Consider the following 10,833-nt stretch of genomic DNA (forward strand, 5'->3'; position numbering starts at 1 on the left):
AGGAGTTACACCCACTAGTTCTGACTCTTGGCTCCTTTTTCCACTGAACTCCCTGATTTTGTGGGTTGCTGGTGCTGCCCTGCTCTGCTATTTCTTTCTATGTCAGACTCACCCTGATAAGGATGAGGCACCTTCCAAATTTAAACTATTAAAATATTAGCTCTTACTAGGTGCATACTGGAGCAATAGCACATCGGGTAGGGCATTTACCTTCCACATGGCCGACCTGGGTTTGATTCTTCTGTCCCTCTTGGAGAGCCCGGCAAGCTACTGAGAGTATCCCGCCCGCACAGCAGATCCCGGCAAGCTACCTGTGGCGTATTGGATATGCCAAAAACAGTAACAACAAGTCTCACAGTGGAGACATTATTGGTGCCCACTCTAGCAAATTGATGAACAATGGGACGACAGTGCTATACAGTGCTATACTAGGTGCATATGTGTGAGTAGATGGAACCTTTTATGTTATAACAACACACACAACAGCAATTTCTTGTGAGCACCCATTTTTGTGAAATATCTAAGCCATATTTGGAGATTTTAATAGACTCACAAAACCCCAGGCTTATCCCACTTTATTGTCTGTGCTTCCTTCTTCCACCTCTCCTATTTATCATGACTTTGTCTGGTCAATTTGTCATTTTTCGTTTCCGTCTCCTTCTCTCTCTGTCTCTCTGTCTCTCTGTCTCTCTCTGTCTCTGTCTCTCTCTGTCTCTCTCTGTCTCTTTCTCTCTCTCTCTGTGTATGTCTTTCTCTCTAAATTAAAGACTTCAAAGACAGCTAAAGCCCTGGCCCATTCCTTTCCTTCCCTCACTCCCTCAGCTAACCCACATCCAGAATTATTTCATCATTCCAAGCATCCTATTTATTATATATGAGCAAATGCTGACATTGCAGTGTTGTTTGTGATGTTTAAAAAAATATTTTTGGGTGGGTGATAAAAAAAAACTTTATGAACAAAACAACATTATCCTATTCTAATTTCCTCTTCTGAGACCAATGGTCTGGTGTCACATAGGTACTTGACAAATATTTCCTAAATGAATTGCATGAAAAAATACTCTACTCCAGATTGTCAATAATCAAATATGCACATTAAAAAACTAACCAAGATAGGTGGGACTTTATATACTTCATAATATTTAGTAAGATACTTAACATGTTGGGGGAGGTATATCGTGATTCTTGGTGGTGGAATATGTGCACCTGTGAAGGGATGGGTGTTTGAGCATTGTATAACTGATACTTTAACCTGAACGCTTTGTAACTTTCCACATGGTGAATTAATAAAAGAATTTAAAAAAAAGATACTTAACATGTCTATGAATAAGTCTTCCAACACAAGTATCTTTCGCAGAAAAAAAATGGGTGCTTTGAAAATTCCTTTGTAAATTCCTCTTCAAGTTTTCCAGCTCCAGGGCATAATTTCACCACAACTTTCAAGTCACTCACCACAACTCTGATTTCAATAGACTCTCCTGAGACTTAAGTTCTTAGCCAACTTCCCCCCTCTCCCCAAACTGCTGACTTCATAGGTGAGTGCATCCCTTTCTCTTATTCCATCCTGAATTCATCACCTCAAAAGACAAAGGTGTTTGACCATACTGTCTCAAAGGTAGTCAAAGTCATCAACTATTTATTATTCACTTTAATGGGTGGAGTCCACATCGCATAGGTATTACTTGTTCTTCTAGGCAGTGAAAGAGCAGCATTGGAGAGAACTAATGATCTGGATTCCCAGTTACAGCACTTCATAAAGATGAAACTTCACCCAGGATCCAGAAAGATACTACAAGCAGAGCGCTTGCCTTGCATGTTTCATCGAAGGAAGGAAGGAAGGAAGGAAGGAAGGAAGGAAGGAAGGAAGGAAGGAAGGAAGGAAGGAAGGAAGGAAGGAAGGAAGGAAGGAAGGAAGGAAGGAAGGAAGGAAGGAAGGAGGGAGGGAGGGAGGGAGGGAGGGAGGGATTAAGGAAGGAAGGAAGGAAGGAAGGAAGGAAGGAAGGAAGGAAGGAAGGAAGGAAGGAAGGAAGGAAGGAAGGAGGGAGGGAGGGAGGGAAGGAGGGAGGGAGGGAAGGAAGGAAGGAAGGAAGGAAGGAAGGAAGGAAGGAAGGAAGGAAGGAAGGAAGGAAGGAAGGAAGGAAGGAAGGAAGGAAGGAAGGAAGGAAGGAAGGAAGAGGAACCCTTATCCAAAGTCATGGCTCTGGTATTCATTTCAACCTCTGTACACCCTGAACCTTACTATTGTGGTTATATAATTATTTTCAAACTTTTACAACTTGAGAATCAAAGCTAACACTATTAACAATTATTCCCGATCATCAAACATAAAATAAGACCATTTTTGGCAAAAAAAATTAATGTATATCATCCTAAATCAGTAACCCTGTTTAAAAGACAAGCATGCAATCTCTTTCTGTAAGGTGTCATAGGTGATATATTTTCCAGAGCTTCAAGAAATGATTCATTCCTGTCTGACTCCTTATGTAACACTAAGGATAGATTAATCTATTCTCTTACAGCAAGAGCAGTAACCTTCAGGTTTGTAATCTGGGAAGAAGAAATAACTATTCAACAGAAAGTAACTGGATTCACTTTTCGTTTCTGTCTTCTTTCTCTATTGGGATAAAATTAGGCGAACTCTTTCCCATATCTCATTGAATATTTTTAGGCAAATGACAATGTACACAAGAACAATAGAAAAAGGGGGAAATTTCATCAGTGGTTTGAAATTAGGCTCTAAAATAAAGTTCATTTGGCATCAATATTAGTTTTTGTTGGTTACCACGTAATTCCACAAATAAGAACATGGATTCTATTATCAAAATAATTGAAATTGAGCCTCAACTTCATTATTATTCCCCATGTAACCATAGGCAAATTAGTTCTCTAAGCCTCAGTTTCAAGAGCCAAGAATCAGGGACACTGTCTCGTTTGCCAAGGCGTCAAAAATCAGATGGGCCGGACATGTAATGCAATTCAGAGACGACCGATGGACTAGAGCTGTTACCGACTGGATTCCACAGGACGTCAAAAGACCACATGACCGCCCACCAACGAGATGGTCAGACCTTCATCAAAACCCTGAGTGAATGGTTTGGGGCTCTTCCTGTTCCTGGAACAAGCAGATACCATTGGGCTACACTAGTACATGACAGGGACGAATGGAGACGTTACTGGCGCCCGCTCAAGCAAATCTAAGATCAATGGGATGACAAGTGATATAAGTGAAGCCTCAGTTTATCTATTTGTAAAATGGAATGGGGGGATAAACTCACTGTCCCAGATCAGCAATTCGTTTTTGTGATATAATGAGTTTAAAGGTCCCATGGACAGCATACCAAGTGTTAGATATAGTTATTTTTTATATTAAGGGTCTAACAAGTATTATTTAAATAGTTACTGGATATTTTTTCCTAATATCATCTATCTACTTTGACACATATACTCTGCCTGACACCTACAATATTTCCTTTTTATCTGTGTCCTCTTGGCTCAGTGTCGGTACATCTTACTCTTTTCCATGGACCAATTTAAACTTCTCCACCCTCCAGGGAGTCCTTAAAAGGTGATTTGGTGGTCTCTCTCTTCCTTTCAAAGAAAGTTCTTTTCTATTGAAGGAGCTTTACTTATGCTATTTCCTTGTCTTGAGAACATGTCCCTCTGCTCTTTGCCTGGATATTCTGCCTTATCCTGCAAATTAAAAGATGCTTCCAGGGGCTGGAGCAATAGCACAGCAGGTAGGGCGTTTGCCTTGCACAAGGTTGACCCGGGTTTGATTCCCAGCATCCCATCTGGTCCCCCGAGCACTGCTGGGAGTAATTCCTGAGTGCAGAGCCAGGAGTAACCCCTGTGCATTGCCGGGTGTGACCCAAAAAGCAAAAAAAAATTTAAAATTAATAAAAGATGCTTCCAGACTCCTGCTGCTTTCTTTTATCCTTGTTATTCTCTATTTAAGTGTCCTGAGAAGTTCCCTTAAGGAACTTCTCACCATCTATTACTATACATGTCCTTAGGTGTATTTCTGTTTCTCTCCCCTACAAGCACAAGGGTTCTGATTGCTAGGCACATAGTAGGATTTAAGATAGTGTGTGAGGGGCTGGAGCTATAGCACAGCGGGTAGGGCGTTTGCCTTGCACACAGCCAACCTGGGTTCAATTCCCAGCATCCCATATGATCCCCCGAGCACTGCTGGGAGTAATTCCTGAGTGTGGAGCCAAGAGTAACCCCTGTGCATCGCTGGGTGTGACCCAAAAAGCAAAAAATAAAAAGATAGTGTGTGAGTATGGTTGCATATAAATATACAGCTTGTTTCTTTCTATTTAATTGGATAAAATAATGTCTCAACAATTTGCCCTGGGTATATCCTCATTAATTCTTACCAGATGAAGTAGTTTTCCATGAACATTAAGGACAGCCTCAAAGGGGAAAGAGGCTGTACTCAGACAATGTGAAAGTTAATGAGAGATGATTGAATACAATGAAGGGTGTGTGTGGGAAAGACAAATATGATGCTGGCTTGCAAGCATGAACCTCTCTCAAACCACCATTACTTAGTCCCGGTAAAAGTAAACTATAGAACAGACCAACACTTAGGAGCTAATTATTGAATATGTCCATTAGGAAGAAAGGAAAAATGAAATAAGAGAAGAAGGAAGTAAAGAAAAAAGAAAGGGAAGAAAAAACGAGGTTCAAAGACTATTTTTCTATGCAATCAGAAGTGATGCATCATCAGTGAAGAGAGAAATTTAATGAAACACTTGGAAAACTTCATAACTGGATAGCTGGAACTAAAGCAATTTGTGCTGGTCTTTGAGAAACATCTTACTGAATAGTTGGCTGCCAGCTCCAGTCCCTGATGACAAAGACTGTGTATAAATTATTCATTACTTTTTCATCAAAAACTGGTCACACTATTTCTTCTCCTTTTCCTAACATTGCTTCCAGGAGTTCTTGCCTACCCACAGTCTCATATAACATTGGATGGGACTTTTCAAACTGTGATTGGTTTCACAAATTGCCAACATTTGCCCTGGGAGTGACAGTGTTTGATATGTTTCTTGTTTATTTTTTTCCCCTCAAGAAACAGAAATACCTTGATGATTTGTGTTGAGAATCGATACAATTTGAATTGGAACCAGAATTAAATCCTCACAGATAGGGATCGTGAATTTATGACAAAGCAGTCAAGCACATAAAATGGAGAAAGAACAGTCTCTTTAATAAATGAGATTTGAAAACTTGGATAATCACACAAAACAATGAAACTCAGTCACTGCATTATATCAGCACGAATTTAGCTCAAAAAACTGGGATGTCAGTCCTGATCCACAAAAGACTTTTAAGAAACATAGGCAAAACCCTCCATTACATTGGTTTGATTCCAACAAGGAAAACAAAAGCAAAATAAACAAATGGCATTATGCGAAACTTAAAGGCTCTGCACAGCAAAATAAACCATCATAGAGACATAAGGACGGGGCTGGGGGGATAGTACAGGAAGTGAGGTGCTTGTCACCCACCTGGCTCACTCCAGTTTGATCCTTAGCACTGCATAGGGTCTTTTGAGTGATCCCTGAATAGACCCAACCATCAGGGGGTGATTCCCGAGTACAGACTCAACAATAAGCCCTGAACACCTAGCACCATTTTTTTTTTTTTTGCTTTTTGGGTCATACCCAGTGATGCACAGGGGTTACTCCTGGCTCTGCACTCAGGAATTATCCCCTGGCAGTGCTCAGGGGACCATATGGGATGCTGGGAATCGAACCCGGGTTGGCTGCGTGCAAGGCAAACACCCTACCTGCTGTGCTATTTCTCCAGCCCCATGAACACCTAGCACTTTAGGACTGTCATCTAGTTGCTCATCAATTTGCTCAAGCGGGCACCAGGAACGTCTCCATTGTGAGACTTGTTAGTGTTTTTGGCATATCGAATACACCACGGGTAGCTTATCAGGCTCCTACAAGCGGGCAGGATACTCTTGGTAGCTTGCTGGGCTCTCCAAGAGGGACCGTGTCGGTCATGTGCAAGGCAAACGCCCTAGCCGCTGTGCTATCACTCGCTATCACTCCAGTCCAAATTAATAAATAAACATAATTAGGAGCTGGAACGATAGCACAGCAGGTAGGGTATTTGCCTTGCATGCTGTCAACCCGTGTTTGATTCCCAGCATCCCATATGGTCCCCCGAGCACAGCCAGGAGTAACCCCTGAGCATTGCCAGTGTGATCCCAAAAGAAAAAAAGTTAATGTGTCTTTGTTAAAGAAACATGATTGGTTAAATCATTGGCTATTGGTGACTGAACCTTCTTTCATTCCAGAGGTCTGGAGCTAAGACTTAAGTTTGCAGTCACAGGCTGGCTCCACTAGCAACTGGCATTCATCCTTTGATGGATGCAAAGATCTCCGCATTAACATGACAAAATTTTATTTAATCACCATGAGATAGTTACAAGCTTTCATGTTTGGGTTACAATCTCACAATGATCAATGAAATTTTAAAAATTAAAAAAAAAGATACCTTGAACAAAGGAAGGGCGCGCATATGCTGCCTGAGCCCATGTGCTGCTTGTGCCCACGTGGCCGAGTACATGCGGTGCCCAAGCACATGTGTCACACACATCTCCCCTCTTGAGATGTGTACTTTTGTTCTTTCGTGTCCAGTGCTAGGATGTGTGTAGAGCTCTCTCCACCCTTGGAGAAGCCCACGTTCTCTCTTGAGTGCGTTACTCTTACTCTTCCCTCTGGACTAGAGCTGTTACCGACTGGATTCCAGGGCACATCAAAAGACCGAGTGGCCGCCCACCAACGAGATGGTCAGACTTCTTTGTCAAAATCCTGAATGAATGGTTTGAGGCTCTTCCTGTTCCTGGAGCGAGCAGATATCACTGGGCTACACTAGCACATGATGAACGAATAGGTTACTGGCGCCTGCCCGAGCAAATCAAAGATCAGTGGGATGACAAATGATGCAAGTGAAGAAAATCATAGTGAATTATATTAATGTTAGACTTTTTTCCAGAAACAAAACTGAAGACTAGTTTCTTCGAAATGCAGGTGAGGTAACTTCAGAATGCAAATGAGGTACAACAGAGATAACACAGAGGTTAAACGCACTTGACTTGCAGGTGTCTCACGCTGTCACCACATATGGTTCTTCTGAGCCCCGCCAGGCGTGATCTTTGAGCACAAAGCCAGGAGTAAGCCTTGAACACTCCAGGGTATGATTCAAAGAACAACAACAGCAACAACAAAAGTAGTTAAATTTCACCTAGAATTTGATGTTCACAGTACTAATCATATAAAAGTTCAGAATCAAACTTTTTCTGTTTTTATTTCATATGAAATAATAACTCCAAAAATCTAACTGTCAGGGCTGGAGCAATAGCACAGCTGGTAGGGCGTTTGCCTTGCATGCAGCTGACCCTGGTTCGATTCCCAGCATCCCATATGGTCCCCTGAGCACCGCCAGGAATAATTCCTGAGTGCATGAGCCAGGTGTAACCCCTGTGCATCGCTGGGTGTGACCCAAAAAGAAAAAGAAAAGAAAAGAAAGAAATCTAACTGTCTAGCACCTTTTCTTTTTTTTATTTTATTTTATTATTTTTTTAATTTTTTATTGAGTCACCATGTGGAAAGTTACAAAGTTTTCAGGTTTAAATCTCAGGTATACAATGCTCGAATACCCATCCCTTCATCAGTGCTCATATTCCACCACCAAGAATCCCAGTATAGCTCCACCCCGACCCCTCACACCCCTAACCCCCCCACACCCCTAGCCCCCCCACCCTGAGCCCCCCCCCACCTGTGTAACTAATAAATTTCACTTTACTTTCACTTTGATTGCATACAATATTTCAACAAAACTCACTATTATTGTTTGGAGAGTCTCTCCCAAAAAAAATGGGCTTAGCACCTTTTCTTAACAAATGACTAGCAAATATGCCCAACAGTATGAGAACATAACCAAGAAAAATGATCCGGAAAACAAAATCTCAGACAGAACCTCTCCTCTGAGAAAGTTTCCAGAATGAAGGTAAAGAGAAGCCCTAAGGAGTTAGTTGGTCAACAATTTGAACCCTGTCAAGATAGACACAAGAAGTTATAAGGTTCCTACAAGGGTGATTCCCCTTGCCCCATCCTCAAAACACAGAACTGTAAGGTGATATTAAACTCCAGCAGAGAGTATTAGTTTTTCAATATGGTTCTGGCTATGTGGACTCTTTTACAGTTCCACACAAACTTAATAATTGACTGTTCTAAGTCATTCTAAGTCCTTGAAGAATGTTGTCTGAATTTGGATAAGGATTGCATTGAATCTATATAGTAGTTTAGTTAAGATGGTCAGTTTGGTAATGCTGATTCTTCCACTCCATGAGCATGGAATGTTTTTCCATTTCCTAGGATCTTCTTCAATTTCTTTCTTGAGTGTTTTGAAGTTTTCATGGCATAGGTCTCTCACCTCTCTCACCTCTTTTGTTTAGCTGATTTCTAGGTACTTAATGTTTTGGGACACTATTTTTAACAAGGTAGATTCTGATTGCTTTTTCCTCTGATTCATTATTTTTGTATAGGAATGCAACTGATTTTGTGTATTGACTTTGTGGCTGGCTGCTTTGCTATGTTGGTTTATTGTTTCTAGGTTCTTTGGAGTGGACGCTTTAGGGCTTTCAATGTATATCATCATGTCATCTTCAAATAGACATAGTTTGCTTCTCTTTTCCCATTTGTATCCCTTTGGTTTCATTTTCTTGCCGATCAGCAGAGAATATTAGAATGAGCAAGGTGAAGATATATGGAAAAACAGGTAAATCAAAAATTAAGGCAATGGCTGATGCTGGACAAAAAAAAAAGTACAGGTCCAAAGAGAAACATGTAATCATGCATTTCTTTACATTTTAATTAAAAGCAAACATCCAAGGAGGATAATCTGTTGACTTTACTTATTCCCTTTCTTGAAAAAGCAAAACAAAGCCAAACCTTGCTCTGAGCCTGAGAAATAGCTCAGGGATCAGTGGTTCATGTGGAAGGATCCAAGTTCAATCCCGGCACTGCATGGTCCCTCGTAGGCAACTCGGTACTGACCCTGGGTCTTAGCAGCACAGGGCAAAGGTCCTGCCATTGAACAATCTGACCCTCTTGGTAGAGTATTGTCCAGAGAGACCTGGAATCGATCCTCTGAGCATTGTTTAGAAGCCTTTCCAAAGTTATTATTTTTTTTATAATTTTCTTTAAGTCTCAGTCATATAATGATCAAACCCCTGTTCCTTCACCAGTGCACATGTTCCACCACCAAGAACCCCAATATACCCCCCTCCCACCTCCCCCACCTAAGTAGCTAATGATCTTCACTTTATTCTCTCTATACTTTGAATATATTCAATATTTCAATAGAGAACTCACTATTATTGTTTGGAAATTTCCCCCAACAATCAGGCTTGCTGAAAAGGCATTATTTAATATTTTTTTTTTCATTGCTGAGAATAAAGACTGTATGAGCTCGTGTGGCCACAAGAGTGGCCGCATGGTTTTGGACTTCTGATAATTTTAGCTCAATTCATAGTCTAGATGCATTTCTGTAAGAAGCCGCTCTGAGGGGCTGGAGCGATAGCACAGCGGGGAGGGCGTTTGCCTTGCACACGGCCGCCCCGGGTTCAACTCCCAGCATCCCACGTGGTCCCCCGAGCACCGCCAGGAGTGAGTCCTGAGTGCAGAGCCAGGAGCAACCCCTGAGCATCGCCAGGTGTGACCCAAAAGGCAAAAATAAATAAATAAATAAATAAACAAACAAACAAATAAATAAATAAATAAATAAAGAAGCCGCTCTGGGTGCCAAAATGGGTTAGAAGACCTCTCGGATCATAGTCTTTAGGAGCAGAGGGTCCGTTTCACGCTCGGTAGCTCTGGATCTTATCTGGGTGGAGAGCATGCCGGTAACACCTCCTCCCCCCCCCCATGATCGCCTACAAGCCATGTCACTTCAAACTCATACCTCTAGGTTGGGAGTCTTAGGAGGTGGCACTCGCCATGTGGGTATTGCCGCCACCGCCATTTTCCATGCGAAAAAACAGTATAGAGAGGGAAAATCCCTCCCCAGGTGGCACAGGGTTGTAGCACAGTTCACAGTCTAGATGCAACCAAAATTATTTTTGAGCTGTTATTTTTAACTTTCTACCTTATTTTATCCACTAGAATGGGGAAGGGGATTTAGATTTATATGTACTGACATTCCTATACCTATAAAACACACTGCCCCCCCATTGTCCAAAATTCAGTGTTAATAACATCAGGACCATGAAAATATTGTCACAGTTCCAGCTCAGGAGGACAGATGCTGGAAAAACAGTGTACTGAAAGACAACCAGTAAAATAATATCTAAAGTGGGAGGGAAAATAATTTTTGTCATATTTTAAAACCTAGAGATAAAATTCAGCCAAGAATTCAACAGCTACTCCAGGGCACATGACTCAGAGCTAGGAAGCAGGAACTTGAATTCCTGCCTTATTTTTTACATTATGACTCTGCTTTTCTTCAATAATTTATTTTACCTAATAAAAAAATTATAATCACCAAGGAAATTAGTCTTCCCAACAAGTCTCTTTTAAAACAACTTAATCTTGAAATTAAAAATAAAGTTTTATTTGAGAATCAAATAATTCTGTCAATTTGGAAAAAAATCAAGTTAATGCAAAATATATTTAAAACTTGGACAAATTACAGTTTTGGAATTCAGAACTCTAACCCCAGGCCAGTTGGTCAAAGGAGGTTGGCACATTGCACTTAGTTTTTCTTTTTTAAATTTCCTGTTTATCATCATGCTTCATTTCCCAAATA

At 41.1% G+C, this 10,833-nt stretch overlaps 1 pseudogene; it reads right to left on the reverse strand.

Annotated features, from left to right (window-relative positions):
- LOC129403517 (cyanocobalamin reductase / alkylcobalamin dealkylase-like) overlaps nucleotides 1-10,050 on the reverse strand; it is a 123,937-nt pseudogene extending 113,887 nt beyond the window's left edge.
- Nucleotides 10,051-10,833: the final 783 nt, after the last annotated feature.

Source organism: Sorex araneus, chromosome 3, assembly GCF_027595985.1.
Source record: "Sorex araneus isolate mSorAra2 chromosome 3, mSorAra2.pri, whole genome shotgun sequence".
In the NCBI taxonomy this organism is placed as follows: domain Eukaryota; kingdom Metazoa; phylum Chordata; class Mammalia; order Eulipotyphla; family Soricidae; genus Sorex; species Sorex araneus.